The sequence below is a fragment of the Giraffa tippelskirchi genome, chromosome 4 (assembly GCF_054371585.1).
Source record: "Giraffa tippelskirchi isolate mGirTip1 chromosome 4, T2T-mGirTip1v1.2.pri, whole genome shotgun sequence".
Classification (NCBI taxonomy): Eukaryota; Metazoa; Chordata; class Mammalia; order Artiodactyla; family Giraffidae; genus Giraffa; species Giraffa tippelskirchi.
In genome coordinates, this window is record NC_137278.1 from 27,706,604 (window position 1) to 27,727,455 (window position 20,852).

Below are 20,852 nucleotides of genomic sequence, written 5' to 3' on the forward strand. Positions count from 1 at the left end.
TGCTGTGTGTGAGCTTTCTCTTTAGTTGCATAGGACAGAGGCTACTCCATGTTGCGGTGCAGTGGCTTCTCATTGCAGTGGCTTTTCCTGTTGTGTAGCACAGGCTTTGGAGAAGGCAATGGCACCCCACTCCAGTACTCTTGCCTGGAAAATCCCATGAATGGAGGAGCCTGGCGGGCTGCAGTCCATGGGGTCACTGAGTCGGACACGACTGAGCAACTCCACTTTCACTTTTCACTTTCATGCCCTGGAGAAGGAAATGGCAACCCACTCCAGTACTCTTTCCTGGAGAATCCCAGGGACGGGGGAGCCTGGTGGGCTGCCGTCTATGGGGTCGCACAGAGTCGGACACGACTGACGCGACTTAGCAGCAGCAGCAGCAGCACAGGCTTTAGGTGATGGGCTTCAGTAGTAGTTGCAGCCTGTGGGCTCAGTAGTTGTGGCTCGCAGACTTTACAGTGCATGAGCTCAGTAGCTATGGCACGTGGGCTCAGTTGCTCTGTGGCATTTGGGATCTTCCTGGAGCAGGAATTGAACCTATGTCCCCTGCACTGGCAGGTGGGCTCTCAACACTGGACCACCAGAAAAGCTCAGTGTTACATTTTATTAACACAGTTTTGACATCTATCAAGGGTATCATAGGCATCTTACCCTTAAATTTCAAAATGTAATAAATTACAATTGTTATATTAATATTGTCCTTAAAACGAACGGTATTGTGCTCAGTCATGGCCAACTCTTTGCAACCCTTTAGACTGTAGTCTACCAGGCTTCTCGGTCCGTGGGATTTTTCAGGCAAAAATACTGGAGTGGGTTGCCATTTCCTCCTCCAAGGGACTTCCCAAGCTAGAGATCAAACTCACATCTCCTGTGTCTTCTGCATTGAAGGCAGATTCTTTACCCATGCAGTCATGGGGGAAGCCCCGATAGTCCTTAAAACAGAATTATATTTAAATTATTTCATGGCATGGTATTCTTTTAAAAGCAATTCTGGAAATGACTTTGTTTATAATTTGTTAAAACTCTCCAGATACTTCATTGGTTTATGGTTTTCTTGTTTTATCCTATCTTTGTCCACTTTGCACATTGAGTTTATCCCAGATACAAACTGAGACACTTTTCAGATTTTTCTTTGATCTTGAACAACTGATGTCATGAGTCACTGGGGCCTGTCTTTTTGGGAAATACATTTTTTTTTAACTATAGTTCTAATTTCCTCTATGGTTATTGGTCGACTCAGTTACTTACAAGTGAAACATATTTCTACTTTGGCATTTTCTGGGCCATAGTTTTTCCAACTTGTATCGAGTTAATGAACAAGCAACTGAAAGCAGACCTGTATTCCTGTACAATGTATTTGGTATTCTTGATGCACAATTTTACCTATTTAAGTGTTTTAGAACTTAAGTCTTACTGCGGATAAAAAGGAACCTGGGTTCTTATAGATAACCTACATCTTTTTTTTTTACTAATTGGAAAAATGCACATATTGAACTTTTCCATGTTAAAACTTCGGAATTCTAAAATTATCACAAATATGAAAGCTTAACTAATAGAAACTGGCAAACTTCTGTCTTTAAATATTTTAATTTTGTTATTGTTTAGTCACTAAGTTTGACTCTATCAGACTGGACAGTAGCGTGCCAGGCTTCCCTGTCCTTTACTATCTCCTGAAGTTTGCTCAAACTCATGTCCATTGAGTCACTGGTGCTATTCAACATCTCATCTTTTGTAGCTATATGTGAAAATGAAGTGTCTTATTAACATGACATGGTGATTTACACTTCTTGATTATCTGTATCTTTGGAATTAGCTGCCGAATAGAAACTTGATATGACCATAAAGTAACCTTTATATGACTTGCTATAGGGATTTAAAGATGCATTTTCTTTTTTTTTCCTAATCATCTCATTATTAAAACCAAAGTTACATATTTTTATGCAAAGTGAATTCATTCATTAGGAGGTTATCTAATATCATCTCTGGTCTGTATCAATACAGTTCAGAATATGGACTTCGGCCTAGCTCTGTGACATTTGGCAAGCATCTTAACCTCTCTTGTGTTTCAGCTCCCTCAAATGTAAAGTGAGGATAAATATGCTATCTGCTTGATAGGATTTTTCCAAGAGTTAAGAGTTCAAAATGAAAGGTTACGAGAACATTCCTGGGGAAAATATGACTACTGTGAAGAGTAAATAAATAAAAAAATGCTGGGAGAGACTGAAGGTGGGAGGAGAAGAGGACGGCAGAGGATGAGATGGTTGGATGGCATCACTGACTCAATGGAGATGAGTCTGGGTAAACTCCGGGAGTTTGTAATGGACAGGGAGGCCTGGCATGCTGCAGTCCATAGGGTCACAAATAGTCAGACATGACTGAGCGACTGAACTGAATTGATTTTTATTATAATCTAGGAGAAATCACAGGCACCTCTCTGAAAATCTTTTGCTGATTTTCTTCTCATTATTAGAGTGTCCTTTATATTAAGGAACATTCTACAAATTGTCATAATCTTATCCCAAACCTCGTGATGTAGGTATCGTTACACTCCATAATAGAAACTAAGAAACATGAAATAACTGTTCAAATTCACAGTAAGAGGCAGAACTGGGATTTGAATCCAGGTCTGTCTGACACCAAAGTCATGCTCTTTTCATTACATCACTCAGCCTGATGCTACCTCTCTCTGTAAAACCCACCACAATCACCTCTTTCTGCCATCACCAAAGCAGAGCAGTTATTATTTCTTTTGGAATACTGAAAATAATTATCCAGCAGTGTACACCTCTGTACTGACATTAAACTGTTGGTATTCGATGACATTAATGATTTATTCCTGCTTCTCTCAGCTTACCCCAGATAATGTGTCAGTCAATACTCAGTCTTCTGGTTTTCTCTATGCCATGCCTCTCAGCTTCCAGTTTCAAATAGGAGTTTAAGGATGCTGTCTACTCAGAAAACACTAAAAGTCTACTGTAATCAAAACAGCACGGTTCTGACATAAAAACAGACATATAGATCAATGGAACAGACTAGAGAGTCCAGAAATAAACTCACACACCTAAGGTCAATCAATCTTCAACAAAGGCAGCAAAAATACACAACAGAGAAAAGACAGTCTCTTCAATAAATGTTGCTGGGAAAGCTGGACAGCTACATGTAAATCAATGAAATTAGAACACTCTCATATACCACATTCAAGAATAAACTCAAAATGGTTTAAAGACCTAAATATAAGACATTACCATAAGTATCCTGGAAGAGAATAGAGGCAAAAGGTTCCTGGACATAAATCATACCAACATTTTCTTAGATCAGTCTCTTAAGGTGAAATAAATAAAAGCAAAAATAAACAAATGGGACCTAATCAAACCTACAGGGTTTTGCACAGCAAAGGAAACCATCAACAAAATGAAAGTACATTCTGTGAAATGAGAGAAAATGCTTGTAAATGATGCAACAGACAAGGGTTTAATTTCCAAAATACACAAAGCTCATACAACTCAGCATCAAAAAAAAAACAAAAAACACAAAACACAACTCAATCAAAAAATTAGCATAAGACCTAAATAGACATTTCTCCAAAGAAGACAGATGAACAAGTTTTACTCTATCTGGATCTGGATTACACTTCACAGTTGATACATTTTTTTTGCATAAATTACCCCTTTAATCCATTATAATAATCTTCAGCTTAAAATTTATATTTTTATTATGAGAGAAAAAATTGAAGCTTACAGGTGGTATATCACTTGTCCAAGACCACAAAGCTAATCAATGGGAAAGTAAAATACATTACTTTATTCCCAATTCTTGATGGGAGAATTAAACAATCTATGTTCTTTGAGATTTTTTCCCTATATGCTCTGTTCACTCTGAATCACAGCATTGAGAAGTTTCCAGAAAACGATACTTGCTGTTTTCCCATATCTCATAGGTGTCAAGGAAAATAAAGGCTTAAATAAGTAGCAGGAGTGATTTAGGTTAGCTATTAACTGGGTGGCTGATGCTGATGAGACTGGAAAAGATGACAAAGGATACTTTGAGATAATCTGTCTTGAAAAAACAGTATGGGTTGGATTCCATCCCAGTACATGCCTGGGGCTGCAAGAAGTAATTCAATGAATCCTTGTGAATTATTTGAAAGCAGTTTATAAATTGGATAATTTAATGGAGTTTCTTCGAGTTCTCTGATTCTATAACAAATATTCTACCGAATGGATTTATACTACTGAAAGTTGCTCTCTGGTGTATGGGGATGGGTCTTGTTTTCTTGACCCCTTTAGCTGTGACCTCTGGAGAATGTAGATCCCCATATTCAATTCCATTTCATACCCTCGCGGTTAAGGGCTCAGGGAAGAGGTGAGAGATGACTGAACTTACCTGGGGTCCTGAGCTGCTTCCTGGGCAGTTAGCTTTCTGTACCACTGTTGATTTGATTTCACTCTGCACTCCAGGGAGTTTTTAACGAGACACAATTTTGGTCTGAGTGTGGTTCAATTTCCAACCTTTATGGGATGTCAGATCATGTAAGATCATGGCATCTTGTCCCATCACTTCATGGGAAATAGATGGGGAAACAGTGGAAACAGTGTCAGACTTTATTTTTTGGGGCTCCAAAATCACTGCTGATGGTGATTGCAGCCATGAAATTAAAAGACGCTTACTCCTTGGAAGGAAAGTTATGACCAAGCATATTAAAAAGCAGAGACATTACTTTGCCAACAAAGGCCCGTCCAGTAAAGGCTATGGTTTTTCCAGTAGTCATGTATGGATGTGAGAGTTGGACAGTAAAGAAAGCTGAGCGCTGCAGAATTGATGCTTTTGAACTGTGGTGTTGGAGAAGACCCTTGAGAGTCCCTTGGACTGCAAGGAGATCCAACCAGTCCATCCTAAAGGAGATCAGTCTTGGTTGTTCATTGGAAGGACTGATGTTGAAGCTGAAACTCCAATACTTTGGCCACCTGATGCGAAGAGCTGACTCATTTGAAAAGACACTGATGCTGGGAAAGATTGAGGGCAGGAGGAGAAGGGGACGACAGAGGATGAGATGGTTGGATGGCATCACTGACTCGATGGACATGAGTTTGGGTAGGCTCTGGGAGTTGGTGATGGACAGGGAGGCCTGGCATGCTGCGGTTCATGGGGTTGCAAAGAGTTGGACACAACTGAGTGACTGAACTGAACTGAACTGAACTGATGGTATGTCAGTGCTGAAGCATAAAGAAGGGACAAGGTAGCTGGCTTAAGACAGTAAGCCTAAAAGAAAGACATCTAGTGGGGAAAATAAAATTATCTGGGTATTTATCCAGATGCTGCCACAATTAGATACCTGCCTTAGAGCAGCATCTGTAGGGTATTAAATCCACGTGATTTCACTCATGCTGGAAAGTCCCTTCTCTCCTCAACAGAACTGTCATCTGTTCATCTTAAATTCATCCTGTGCATGCTAAGTTGGTTCAGTCATGTCCGACTCTTTGCAACCCCACAGACTGTAGCCCACCAGGCTCCTCTGTCCATGGGACTCTCCAGGCAAGTATACTGGAATGGATTGCCATGCCTTCCTCCAGGGGATATTCCCAACACGAGGATCAAACCCACACCTTTTATGCCTCCTGCATTGCCTCCTGAGCTTCTTTACCATTCAGTTCAGTTCAGTCACTCAGTCGTGTTCAACTCTTTGTGACCCCATGGACCGTGCATACCAGGCCTCCCTGCCCACCACCAACTCCTGGAGTTTACCCAAACTCATGTCCATTGAGTTGGTGATGCCATCCAACCATCTCATCCTCTGTTGTCCCCTTCTCCTCCTGCCTTCAATCTTTCCCAGCATCAGCGTCTTTTCAAATGAGTCAGCTCTTCGCATCAGGTGGCCAAAGTACTGGAGTTTCAGCTTCAACATCAGTCCTTCCAATAAACACTCAGGACTGATCTCCTTTAGGATGGACTGGCTGGATCTCCTTGCAGTCCAAGGGACTCTCACGAGTCTTCTCCAACACCACAGTTCAAAAGCATCAATTCTGCAGCGCTCAGCTTTCTTTATAGTCCAACTCTCACATCCATACATGACTACTAGAAAAACCATAGCCTTGACTACATGGACCTTTGTTGGCAAAGTAATGTCTCTGCTTTTTAATATGCTGTCTAGGTTGGTCATAACTTTCCTTCCAAGGTGTAAGAAGCGTCTTTTAATTTCATGGCTGCAATCACCATCTGCAGTGATTTTGGAGCCCTGAAAAATAAAGTCAGCCACTGTTTTCACTGTTTCCCCATCTATTTGCCATGAAGTGATGGGACCGGACGCCATGATCTTAGTTTTCTGAACGTTGAGCTTTAAGCCAACTTTTTCACTCTCCTCTTTCACTTTCATCAAGAGGCTCTTTAGTTTTTCTTCGCTTTCTGCCATAAGGGTGGTGTCATCTGCATATCTGAGGTTATTGATATTTCTCCCAGCAATCTTGATTCCAGCTTGTGCTTCTTCCAGCCCAGCGTTTCTCATGATGTACTCTGCATATAAGTTAAATAAGCAGGGTGACAATATACAGCCTTGACATACTCCTTTTCTTATTTGGAACCAGTCTGTTGTTCCATGTCTAGTTCTAACTGTTGCTTCCTGACCTGCATACAGATTTCTCAAGAGGCAGGTCAGGTGGTCTGGTATTCCTATCTCTTTCAGAATTTTCCACAGTTTATTGTGATCCACACAGTCAAAGGCTTTGGCATAGTCAATAAAGCAGAAATAGATGTTTTTCTGGAACTCTCTTTACCATTAGTGCTACAAATGACCCTGTAGCATGTGTGTTAGTTGTTCAGTCATGTCCGAATCTTTGTGACCCCATGGACTGTAGCCTATCAGGCTCCTCTGTCTATGGGATTCTCTAGGCAAGAATACTGGAGTGGGTAGCCATACCTTTCTCAAGGGGATCTTTCCGACCCAGGCTTCAAACCCAGGTCTCCTGCATTGCAGGCATATTTGTTACTGTCTGAGCCACCAGGGAACTAATCTGTTTCCCTGATGTGTTTAAATCTATGTGTTTTAGTTTCCTCTTTATTCAAAAGGAATAATTAAAACTTCCCACCTCACAGTGTTAGAGAGCTAAGTAATGGAGCTTTCTGAAAGGTATCATACATTTCACTTTAAAGACCCTTTCAAGAGAATATGGAAATTAAGGAAAAACTATTGTAGAACTCATCTAATAAAATACTTCCTAAAAATTAAAATAATGCATTATATGCAAATAAAAGTGGTAATCAATTCATAAGTAATGTGCATCTGAAACTCAAAACAATAAAAATGAAAATCATTTTTTTTTAAAAAGTACTGCTTCTCACCCACATCTCCTTTCTATCCTGTGTCTTTGAACTCCCCTCATTGGAGGGCCCTGACTTCCAACAGTGTAGCTGCCAAGTGAAGAACTGGGTTTAGGGGGGCAGTCACCGTAACATTGTTTTAGCAAACAGCCCAGCTTTTCCAACAGGCTCGCACTGTGAACCTGGAGTAGTGACCACACTGCTCCTGCCTAACGTGGGACATTTAGCTTCTGGAAGTCCACAGAAGAGAATGCAGAGCTGGGGAGGGTACTCAGTGATGATGCCATTCAACCAACCCTGTTACTGAGCAGATAACAAAACTGAAGCCAAGACATAAACCCATTTTTTTTCTCTTTTTTAAATTTCAGAGTTAAATTCTTCATTGAAGAATGCAATGAAAAGCAAGGTGAAAAAGGCAAGGGTGTACCCATGTATCCCACATTCAGGGTGTGACTGTTTGCAAGCAGAAGTGCCTTCAGATGGCCCACCAGGTCTGCAGAGTCTACAGAAAAATGAAAGATCACTCCATACCAAGTATCGTCTCAGTAAATACATGGGGTTAAGGCCAACAGAGTTCAGCTTCACGCTTAGCAGATCGCCATTCTTGGCAGAACTCTCTTCTAAGCCCAGATAACATCACATAACATTAGAATCTTCCCTCCAAAGATCTGCCCTCTTTACCTCTTCAGGGTAGCTGGAGGCTTCTGTTGGCAGCTCTAATCAGTGCAAGATGAACACAAATCCACACACCTCAATCACTCTGTTTTCACCTGCTCTAGATTGCTTTCTTTCAGATTTAATTGTCTGAATTTTAGTGTCTGTGATAAGAACTCAGGGGTCATATCACACACCTCCGGAATCCTTCCACTGATTATGGACTGTGCCCGGCAAGTGATGACAGTAGGATTTAGGCAATTACGAGTGCAGGATTTTCTGACCCTGTCAGGATCTTCACAGAGAATGTCCTGCTGTGAACATTCTCATGGAGCTGGCTTGATTTCACAATTTTTTACACCCTATTGTAAAATACTGCTATCTCCAACAAGGTCCCTGTCCAAGCATGCTTTGATGTTTTACTGGAATAAGTGGCAGCATTCAGGATTTAAGCATCAAAAGTAGAAATACACGTTTTTCTTTTTTTTTTATGTAAGATTTAACACATCAATTATAAGCTTAATCACAAAAGAGGATGGTGAACAAAATGTACTGTTGTGGAATTATGAAAATGTTTTAATACTTTTATATAATTTAGAATGTTTCTACAAAGAAAAAATTATTATATTTCTGAATCATATAAGTGTTTTAAAGGATCCGAATGTTGTGGGGCTTACTGGGCCTCTGAGAGGCTTTGTGACACTGGATTGTAGGGCACCCCCTGAACCCAGAGATGACAGGAAACACTGACTTCCAGGTTTGGGGCCACCTTGAGGTTTTATGATTCCTCGAAAGCTCTAAACTCATAATTAAAAACGTATCGCCAAGGCCTGGGGCATGATTCCAAAATTAGTTTTATTGTTTTGAAAGTCCAGATCTGGAACCGGAATGCTTCAGAAATCCACTTGAGGAGTTGAATAAAAGGCAGGTGGTCCTTCAGGAGGAGAGGGGGTTGGGGTACCTTATTGTTATTAACACTCCTGTGATTTCTGCTTCTTCTGTGTTTTCCTCAGTGTGACTAACTAAAACGCTCTTTGTTCTTTGTTCCAGACTCAGAGACATCCCTGCCACGTGGCACACAGATTTATAACTCTGGGCAAAGGTTTCAACAAATATGATTTCTTCACTCCAAAGTCCATCTATGTGTATTGCCTGAAATACAGAGTGGTGCATGATTGTCTGCTGGTCTCTAATCCCAGGAGCCTCGGCAGCAGAGGCAGGACGAGTTCCTATAACTCTGGAGACAGAGATGGCTCATACAGGCTGGTGCTGTATAGGGGCGTTCATGGAATTTATTGCACTTTTTTCAAACTGACATAGTGTCTACACCAACACAGCCCAGAAAAAAGAAACTATGGTAAATGAAAGATCTAAAATTTGTCTATTGTAAATGAAAAGATCATAACCCAAAGATTTGGTGAAAACACGCTCCTTATCCAGACAGTCCACTGTAATGTTTCAGTTGAAGAGCTTCACTCAGAGACAGAAGGGGTTCAAACAAACTAAAGACGACAAGATCCAGGGGTTAGGTTTGATGATCTTAAACACACAAGGACGAAGACAAAACTTCTGATTCCATATGGGCGACCTGGGTACATGATCTGGGATGTAAATCAGAATCTTCAAAGGCTATATTACGCTTCCCCATCTACCTCTTCCATGAAGACAGGCAATAGGGTGGTACTTGAATGTTTTCATGTCCTATGGGTGTCACTGAGCAATTTGTTTCTTAAGCATCTCCCATGAACGTGGCTGAAATAACAAATAAAACACACCCGGGTGCCCAACTGGAGGAATGTACTTCTAATGTCCAAAGTCCATGTGACAATGTTATCTGAAAAACATTTGACATGAACCCAATGCAATGATACTAAACTCACTCTAATGAGCAGTCCTGTAAAAGGCATCCGTTTGGAGCCCAGGCCCGATACGAGTGAAACTCAGTATGACAATCTGACTTTACCACAAGGTCTTACGGCAGAGTCCTGGTATGGTGTTAACCTCTGGATTACCCAATCTTGGGAAGGAGCCAACTGGCCTATAGAACTCCTGAAAATGAAACACTACCCATTATAGGTGGGAAAGTATGTCTGCCTAAGTAACTCTGATAAGAGGCCCTCGAAAACGGAAAACCACAAAAACGCCAACAATATTATAGCTCTTGAGAAGTTCCTTGTCTAGTGGGAAAAGGAGATAAAACATAAAAAGCTTGGGACTTCCCTGGAGGCCCAGTAATTAAGAATCTGCCTGCCAATGCAGGGGACATGGGTTCAATCCACATTCTGGGAAGATTCCACATGCCTCAAAAGAACTAAGTTCATCTGTTACAACTACTGAAGCCTGTGTTTCTAGAGCCTGTGCTCCATAACAAGAGAGGCCACTGCAAGGAGAAGCCTAGGAATCAGAAGTAGAAAAAGCCTGTGTGTAGCAAGGCGACCCAGTGCAGCCAAATAAATAAAAAAAAAATTTTTTAAATGTTGTTGTTGTTGTTCAGTAGCATTTGGCTCTGCAACCCCATGGACTGTAGTACGTAGGGCTTCCCTGTCCTTCACCAACTCCCAGCGCTTGCTCAGACTCATGTGCGTTGAGTTGGTAATACCATCCAACCACCTTGTCCTCTGATAGTCCCTTCTCCTCCTGCCTTCAATCTTTCCCAGCATCAGGGTCTTTTCCAATTAGTGGGCTTTTTGCATCAGGTGGCCAAAGTATTGGAGCTTCAGCTTTAGCATCAGTCCTTCCAATGATTATTCAGGATTGATCTCCTTTAGGTTTGACTGGTTTGATCTCTTTGCTGTCCAACGGACTCCCAAGAGTTGTCTCCAATAACACAGTTTGAAAGCATCAGTTCTTCAGTGCTCAGCTTTCTTTATGGTTCAACTTTCACATCCACACATGACTACTGGAAAAACCACAGCTTTCACTATACAGACCTTTGTTGGCAAGGTGATTTCTCTGCTCTTTAATACACTGGCTAGTTTTGTCATAGCTTTTCTTCCAAGGAGCAAGCATCTTTTGATTTCATGGATGCAGTCACCATCTGCAGTGATTTTGGAGCCCAAGAGTATAAAGTCTGTCACTGTTTCCACTGGCTCTCCATGTATTTGCCATCAAATGATGGGACCAGATGCCGTGATCTTTGTTTTTTGAATGTTGAGTTTTAAGCCAGCTTTTTCACTCTCCTCTTTCACCTTCATCAAGATGTTCTTTAGTTCCGCTTCACTTTCTGCCATAAAGGTGGTGTCATCTACGTATCTGAGGTTGTTGATATTTCTCCCTTTCAATCTTGAGTTCAGCTTGTGTTTCATTCAGCCCAGTATTTCATATGATGTACTCTGCATATAAATTAAATAAGCAGGGTGACAATATATAGCCTTAACATACTCCTTTCCCAATCTGGAACCAGTTTGTTGTTCCATGTCTGGTTCTAACTGTTGCTTCTTGACCTGCATACAGATTTCTCAGGAGGCAGGTAAGGTAGTCTGGTACTCCCATCTCTTGAACAATTTCTCACCGTCTGTTGTGATTCACACAGTTAAAAGCTTTAGTGTAGTCAATGAAGCAGAAGTAAATATTTTTCTGGAATTCTCTTGCTTTTTCTATGATCCAATAGATGTTCATGGTTTGATCTCTGGTTCCTCTGCCTTTTCTAAACGCAGCTTGAACATCTGGAAGTTCTTGGTTCACGTACTGTTGAAGCCTACCTAGGAGGATTTTGAATATTACTTTGCTAATGTGTGAGATAAGTGCAATTGTGTCATAGTTGGAACATTCTTGGGCATTCACTTTCTTTGATATTGGAATGAAAACTGACTTTTCCAGTCCTGTGGCCACTGCTGAGTTTTCCAAATTTGCTGGCCTATTGAGGGCAGCACTTTCACAGCATCATCTTTTAGGATTTGAAATAGCTCCACTGAAATTCCATCACCTCCACTAGCTTTGTTTGTAGTGATGCTTCCTAAGGCCCACTTGACCTCGCACTCCAGGATGTCTGGCTCTAGGTGAATGATCACACCATCATGGTTATCCGGTTATTAAGATCTATTTTGTATATTTCTTCTGTGTATTCTTGCCACCTCTTCTTGGTATCTTCTGCTTCTGTTAGGTCCATACCATTTCTGTCCTTTGTTGTGCCCATCTTTGCATGCAGTGTTCCCTTGGTCTCTCTAATTTTCCTGAAGAAATCTCTAGTTTTTCCCATTCTTTTGTTTTCCTCTATTTCTTTTCATGGCATGGCAACCCACTCTAGTACTCCTGCCTGGTGAATCCCATGGTAGAGTCTGGCAGGCTACAGTCCATGGGGTCTCAAAGAGTTGGACATGACTGAAAGACAGCATGCATGCACAAAGAAGCATTTACATTTCCTGTAAAGTTATCTGAGTTGGGTGAGCTGAAAGTTGGAGAATGGGCTCTATCTGGCTGCTTGGAGAGCTCGAGGCCTTAAAAGTGTGTGCTGTCATTTTCTTTTTTTTAAAATATTTATTTATTTGGCCTTGCCTGGTCTTTGTTTGGCTAATGGGATCTTTCAGTCTTTAGTTGTCGCATGTGAACTGTTAGTTGTGGCACATGGGATCTGGTTCCCTAACCAGGGATTGAACCCAGGCCCCTGGCATTGGGAGTGTGGAGTCTTAACCACTGGACCATCAGGGAAGTTCTTGAATGTCATCTTCTACCTGACTGATAAAGCTGTTTATCTTTCATGGGTTAGTACTTGATATCCAGGACAGGGTCTGACTAGCCTAATCATGAAAAAACTCAGTTGTGTATTATAAACTTCTTATCCTTCTTTCTTTCCTCATTGGAAATATTCATGGGTCCATTATTGCTTTGGACTCAAGAGGGAAAATAAGCTCAGAAAAGACAAACTTCAGGTTGGGGTTATGCCAAGTGTATCCTCTGGATGTCTTACAGTGGGTTTCTTAAGAGAGGCATGATTTGTTGTTCATTAAGGGCCACACTCTAGGATTTTACCCTGAGTTTGGACACAATGCAGGATCACTTCAATTATCTTGGAAATGAGAGTGGTGGTAGCCAGTGGAGAGGCTCTTTTGGAGTAAGACAGTAACATTATGTAAAGCCACTTCCAGTTTGTAGATAAATAAATACGCACCAACTGATAGGATCATGCAGATTTTCTCATCAGACCTTCTAATGTAGTAAATAGTTTTTAACAGCTCTGTTGAGACGTAATTCACACACTATACAATTCACCCAATTAAAGCCTATGATTCAATAATTTTTAGCATAATCACATAATTGTGTAGCCATCACCACAATCTAATTTTAGAATATTTTTATCATACCAAAAAGAAACCTTGTATCTGTTAGCCATCAGCATCCAATGTCCCCATTTCATGCCCAGCCCTAAGAAACCACTAATCTACTTTCTGTCTCGATTGATCTGCCTATTACAGATATTTCATATAAATAGAATTATATAATATTATGATATTTTGTGACTGGCTTCTTTAATTTATCACAGTGTGTTCAAGGTTCATCCTGTTGTGGCATCTAACAAGGACTCATTCTTTGTTATTGCCAAAAAAAGTTCCTTTGTATGAGTATAATACTCTTTGTTTTATTGAGTTATCATTGGTTGGACATTTAGATTATTTCCACTGTTTGGCTACTATGAATAATGTGGCTATGTAGCACTATAGCTAAGACATACGGACAATGTAAGTATCTATCAACAGATGACTAAGTATCTATCAACAGATAAAGAAGATGTGAGATATATATATATATATATATATATATATATACACACACACACACACATACACAGTGGAATATCATTCAACCTTAAAAAAGAGGAAATCCTACCAATAGTAACAACATTATGAAGAACATTATGCTAAGTGAAATAAGGCAGACAAAGACAAATACCATATGATCTAATTTATATGTAGAACCTAAAAACAAACAAACTCATAGAAACAGAGGTCAGATTTGTGGTTTCCAGAGGTGGGGTTGGGGGAGATTGGATGAAGGCAGTCAAAAGGTACAAACTTTCAGTTATAAGATAAATAAATATTAGGGATGTGATTTAAAACATGATGATGATAGTTACATTGCTACATGATATGTATGAAAGTTAAGAGAATGACTCCTAGGAGTTCTCACCATAAGGAAAAAACTTTTTCTTCCTCTTTTTCTTGTCTTTGGTATCTGTATGAGATGATGGATGTTAACTAAACTATTGTGATAATCACTTCACAATGAATATAAGTCAAATCATTATGCTGTATACCTTAAACTTATACAATGCAGTATGTTAATTATGGGCTCCCTTGGTGGTTCAGATGGTAAAGAATCTGCCTGCAATGCAGGAGACCTGGTTTCAATCCCTGGGTCAGGAATATCCCCTGGAGAAGGGAATGGCTACCCACTCTAGTATTCTTGCCTGGAGAATTCCATGGACAGAGGAGTCTGGTGGGCTACAGTCCATGGGGGCGCAAAGAGTTGGACATGACTGAGTGACTAACACACACACACACACACATTAATTACACCTCAATAAAAATGGAAAAAATGCAGCTCAGTTCAGTTCAGTTGCTCAGTTGTGTCCGACTCTTTGAGACCCCATGGACTGCAGCACGCCAGGCTTCCCTGTCAATCACCAACTCCCGGAGCTTACTCAAACTCATGTCCGTCGAATTGGTGATGCCATCCAACCATCTCATCTTCTGTTGACCCCTTCTCCTTCTGCCTTCAAACCTTCTAGCATTAGGGTCTTTTCCAATGAGTCAGTTCTTCATATCATGTGGCCGAAGTATTGGAGTTTCAGCTTCAGCATCAGTCCTTCCAATGAATATTCAGGACTGATTTCCTTTAGGATTGACTTGATGGATCTCTGTGCAGTCCAAGGGACTCTCAAGAGTCTTCTCCAACATTATGAACATTCATGTTCAAGTGTTTGCATGGACGTATGTTTTCATCTCTCTTGGTTATACATCTATGAGTAGAATTTCTGGGTCTCTATTGTAATTCTATGTTTAACCTGTTAGGAATTGAGAAAACCTGAAAACAATGGGCTTTTATTCCTAAGAAAATGTGAAGGACTGGCCATAAAAGGAGATCAAGGTTGGGACTGAAAGAGGCTACAAGCCAGACTGCTCTAAGTCTGATATCATCTGGATATCAAGGGCAGTAACAAAAAATAATTTGTGGGCAACACAGAAAACTGCAAGTAAACTTTCCAGTAGTCCAAACATCCCAAGATTTTTTTTTTTATATTCAAACAGGAAGGTAAGATAGATTTTCTATTCCTGTAAATTATTTCTACATGGCATGTCTTAGAAGTACTTCAGGAGAAGCTGTGTAGACTTCATTGCCTGGAGTCACAGTTGAATCCTATAAAGATGTGCTGAGAAATATAATGGCCACTGGTTCTATGTGGCTTTGGCAATGAAGTTAATCAAAATAAAATAATATTTAACAGTCATGTCCTCAGTTGTACTAGCCACTATGCAAGTGCTCAATACCCACATGTGACTTGTGGCTACTATGTTGGGCATTTCCCTATTGCATAAAGTTCTATCAGACAGGGTTGTTGTGAAGCAGAGGTCCTAAAATGGTGGTAATTTAGTCCCCCTTCAAAGAAATCTGGCAATGTGTGAAGACATTTTGATTTTTTCAACTTGGGGAAAGAAGGGTGCTTCTGTATCTAGTGGGTAGAGGCCAGGGATGCTGCCAAACATCCTGTAATGCACAGGACAGCCTCCACAACAACTAGCCATCCCCAAATGTCAAAAGCTGTAGGACTGAGAAACGCTGTTCTGAAGCAAGGATGTCCAAACCTGGATAGCTTTTTATCAAAAAATCAAAAGAATCACCTGACCCTCTTTTTAACAATTCATATACCTGAGTCCCATCCCTAAGATTCTGATTAAGGAAGTCTGAAGAGAATCCAGGAATCTGTATTGTTCAAAAGCTTTCCAAGTGATTCTAATGACTGAGAAGATTCAAGAACTATTATGTGAAAGCTATTGACTCTCAGCTCTTAATTCAGAGGAATATCACCTGGTAAACATGAGCAGTACTCCCAGAATAGATTAATGGTTCCAAGGCCATTACCTCTTCTGTTTAATTTCTCCAATTAGTTACTTCTCAATTAATGGGGTCATTAAGCACTTAAGAGTTGCATTAATGTCTCTCCTCTTTAAAAAAAATTCTTTTATTCTGCGTAAATCCAGTTTGTAAATGATTACATCTCGTTAATTATTGTACACTTTCTGTTTACCAATAGAACAAATGACCTAGAAAAAGTCTGGCAGCTGTCTCTGTTCGCTGGTGTTTGATGAGATATAGCTGAGCAAACAAACATACCAGCCCTGTAGGTAGTACGGCAATATTAATATCCATTTCTTTGCTACCAACTAACTTAATAACTAGAAGCAGAATTCATTTTAAGTGGTTTGAAGTTGCATAGTTTAAGGTCAATACAATTCTTCTAAACTTAGAAAAGTGTATAAATGAATTAATTTTAGCTTTAAGACAGTTTTTCCTTTTCCATCACTCTGTAATAAATTACAAAAAGGGAATAGTCCTTGCTCTTAAAAAACTTAAGGTGGTAGTGGAAAACGAGACATAAACACAAGTATCTGAAAGAAAAAAGCTGTTAAATATTTTGAGAAGATGTAAATTTGAGAGGAAGAAATCATTCTGACTGGAGAGATCTGGGAAAATTTTCAAGGAAGTAGAAGCATTTTCATTCATTCAATAAGTGTTTGCTGGCCCTACCTCATGCTAGGTCCACAATGTCTGACATATGTAAACAGCTCATACAACTCAACATCAAAATAAAACCAAACAACCCAATAAAAAAAATGAGCAGAAGAACTGAATAGACATTTTTTCCAAAGAGGGAATGCAGATGGCCAACAACACATGAAAACATGCTCAACATCACTAACCATCAGGAAATGCAAATCAAAACCACAGAGAGATATCACCTCACACCTATCAGAATGGCTATCATAAAAAAAAACAAAAAATACCAGTAACGAATGTTGGTGATGAAATGGAGAAAAAGGAACCCTCTTACGCTTTTGGTGGGAATGTAAATTAGTGCAGCCACTGTAACAAACAGAATGGAGAGGTCTCAAAAAACTAAAAGTAGAACTATCATGACCCAGCAATTCCACTCCTAGGTATGTATTTGAAAAAAACACAAACGCTGATTCAAAAGATACAGGCACCCTGATGTTCATAGCAGTACTATTTAAAACTGCCAAGGTATGGAAGCAACCCAAGTGTCTACCAACAGATTAATGGATAAAGAAGATACATATTTGTAAAATGGAATACAACTTGGTCATAAAAAAGAATAAAATTCTGCTATTTGCAGTAACATGGATGGACTCAGAGATCATTATGCTAAATGAAATGTCAGACAAAAAGACAAAAACTGAATGATATCACTTATATATGGATTCTAAAAAATGAAACAAACTAGTGAATATTACAAAAAAGCAGCAGACTTACAGATATACAGAACAAACTAGTGGTTATCAGTGTGAAGGGGGAGTAATACAGGAGTGAGAGAGTAGGAGGCACAAACTATTGGGTGTAAGATAGGCTCATGTACAACACGTACAACATGGGGAATATGTCTAATATTATGTAATATCAGTAAATGGGAAGTAATCTTTAAAAATGGATAAAAAATTTAAAAAAATGGAAAAAACAATAATTCTTTTAGTAGATTTCAACTTTATTTTTACCTATGCCCCTCTTCTTTTAAGTTATGTTTACATCACTAACAGTTTTAATTCTACATAATCATTAAATTTGTTTAAATGGTTTCCAGTTTTATTTTGAGGAATCTTCAATTACTTCACAGATGCAGCATCAGCAATTATTTAAATTTCTGCTAATTGCTTAATTAGAAGAGATTTCCTTCTCATTTTAACTCTTCTGATCACAAACTCTGTTGGCTAAAGCAAATCAAACCACAAGGCCAGCCCATCAAGGGAAGGGAAATAAACTCATCTATTCATTTGTAAGATCTGTAGAGTCATTCTGCATTTTAACCTTTCTGGTACCTACCCACCCTCAGAAAAGACTACTATGAAATCAATGGTGTACCTTAAAATTGATGGCTTCTTAGAAGGGGGTGTGCTACATATACAGTAATGCCAGCTTAGCTCACTCACATACTAATCCTTCATTAAAAACTATTGAGTATTTGTGTTTGATACACTGTACTAGGTGTAAGAGATATTAGCAGTGAGTAAGATAGATGTGATTCTGGTCTTTATCAAGTTTACCTTAGGTCTAGAGTCCATAGTCACAAGGTCCTGTTAATCTGACATTCTAAGTAATCTTGAATCTGATGCATCTTCTATCCGTTTCCTACCTCTTCTCTGGCTCAAGTCCTTATCATGTCTCACATCTGTTACTGAAAAAACCCCTCTCCCCACAAATTCATTTTTCCACAACCCTCTGTGATTTGATTTCATCACGCCTTAAACTTAATTGGCTCATCCATCAATTCTAGGATGAGGTTCACTGTCTATAAAATATCATGCTCTGTCCTCTGTAATCAGGTTTCTCCTACCCTTAGGCTATGTCTCTGAACAAGCTTCTCAATTTACTACTGTGTATCAATTCACTGCCCTGAGTTCAGGCTCTGTGCATTTCATGCTATTTCTCATGCTATTTTTCTCCTCTCTGCCTTGGTCTATATTATCTTGACAAGCCACTATGTCCTTGGTCTTTGCCTTGCCAAATCCTCCTCATCCTTAAAGGCTTAATTCAGTGTCACCTCCTGGAATTCAGGAGAAGAAACAGAATTGGAGGTTTCAAGAAATACTATGAAAAGGGACTTGAAAGCTATGAGGATGGAGCTGGAGGTCAGAATGAAGGAAAGCTATGTTGACAAATGACAAAGGGCTGGGTTGAAAGGAAAGGGTGCTGGGACCGTGATGACAGGATGAAGCCTGGGCATTGGAGAAGGAATAGGACAGGGAGCTCCTAAGGAAGATGGGGAAAAGGCAGACTTATGCAGGAAGTCTTAGGGTGGTGTTTCTGGGACCTGGGAACAGATTTAGGGAAATGGAAGTAAATGGTGCTCTTCTATGTAGTAATTAAAATTGTCTAGTGTAATAGAGCTTGTGATACATATACCATTTTGGGAAAACATTTCAACACATTGTTTTTTAACAGCTGCAAATTCCTGAATTTCTTATTGCTGAATCCTTACTTTGCTTCTAGTTCACATTATTATAAGCAAAGTCGTATGGATTGTTTCTGTAGCTGTATTTTTGCTCAGTCACAATAATTTCTTTAAGAGAAATGAGTAGGGGTGGGAGAGTGGTTGTGGGAAGGAGGAGTGCCAGGGTAAATGGTATACAACCTTTGAAGGCTTTGGATAGATAGTTTTCAAATTGCTTCAGTTAACGCTTCTACCATAAGTATAGGATGGTACTTGTTACACCACATCCTCATTAACAGTGTATATTTGGGGGGAAAAAGCGGTCAGTTTTAATTGCATCTTAAGTAGAAAAGACTTCTCACCTTAAGGAAGTGACAGAATGACTGCAGATGTACAGGCATCAAGGGTGAGATAGAGTGAGATCACAAACCAAGTTTGTGCTGCCTCCTGGTGGCACCTAAGAAACTAACATGACAGAAAATCCAGGTAAGCAGAAAGGAGACTATCCCAACAAGTCATCAAGGTTAATTTATTTAATGCTAAAGTTCTAGAAAATGGGCAATAGAAGTATAGGAAAAAACGGAGCTAACTTGAGGATATTGGAGGATATAGGGACTAGAGGAAAAATATTCTTACCCACACTAGAGTTAAGTGTTTCACTGAAAAGAACACCCTGGCTTCGCAGGTGGCGCTAGTGGTTAACGAACCTGCCTGCCAAGGCAGGAGATGTAACAGACACAGGTTTGATCCCTGGGTCAGGAAGATCCTCTGGAGGAGGGCACGGCAACCCACTCAAGTATGGAGAATCCCATGGACAGAGGAGTCTGGCAGGCTGCAATTCATTGGGTTGCATAGAGTCGGACATGACTTAGCACACAAGCATAATAGCAGTTTGGTATTTTGGATCTTAGACTGGTTTGGTGTAGCAGGGTTATTTTTACTCTTGTATGTTTCCTGTGTGCAAGACACTGTGCTCCTTACTCAGGACAAAAGAGGAAAGGAAAAGAGGTGCAAAAACAAATTAGGACACAGTTGTGGTCCTAATCGGAATTGTTAACACACTGCTCTTTTCAAGGGTTCCATCCTCTGCTTTGCTCACGTGTTTCAGGTAATCTCATCTAACTCCCAGACTGCAGATACCACCTGGACAGTAATGTATTTGTTTATTCAACTTTTCACTTAAAGATTCACTGAGGAAAAATAATATGCTCAGTATTATTTCTATGAGACTTGATGTTGCAGGAGAAATAGACACTAATAATCATATAATTATGTATTTACACATTATAATTAGTAAGGGGAAAGTCCAGCTTGCTATGAGACGATAAAACAGTTCAGTGGTTCCTAAACCTTTTTGCTATCATTCTTTTAATGCACCTGTATCACTAATGCTGAATGATTGAGGAATTGACTAAATACTTCAATCTTCATTTTTTTTCTCTATTTTTTTTTTTTAGTGATAAAATTAGAGACCACTTGACTTGAATCATCTTTCTCAGTGTCTGGAAGTTTCATTAAAAGGCCTTATAAAAAATTGCCAAATTACATGTGTTATTCTTTTTCTTAGATGTGACTCAGTTAACAGATAAACTCAAGAAAAATATCGTTAATTCCTACATTCCTTTTTCAAAGTTTGTGGTTTTCTTTTTTAAATTGAGGTATAACGTAAAATATACTCAGGCGTACAGGTCAATGGCTTTTTAACATAAAGACACTGGTAGCAATGAGA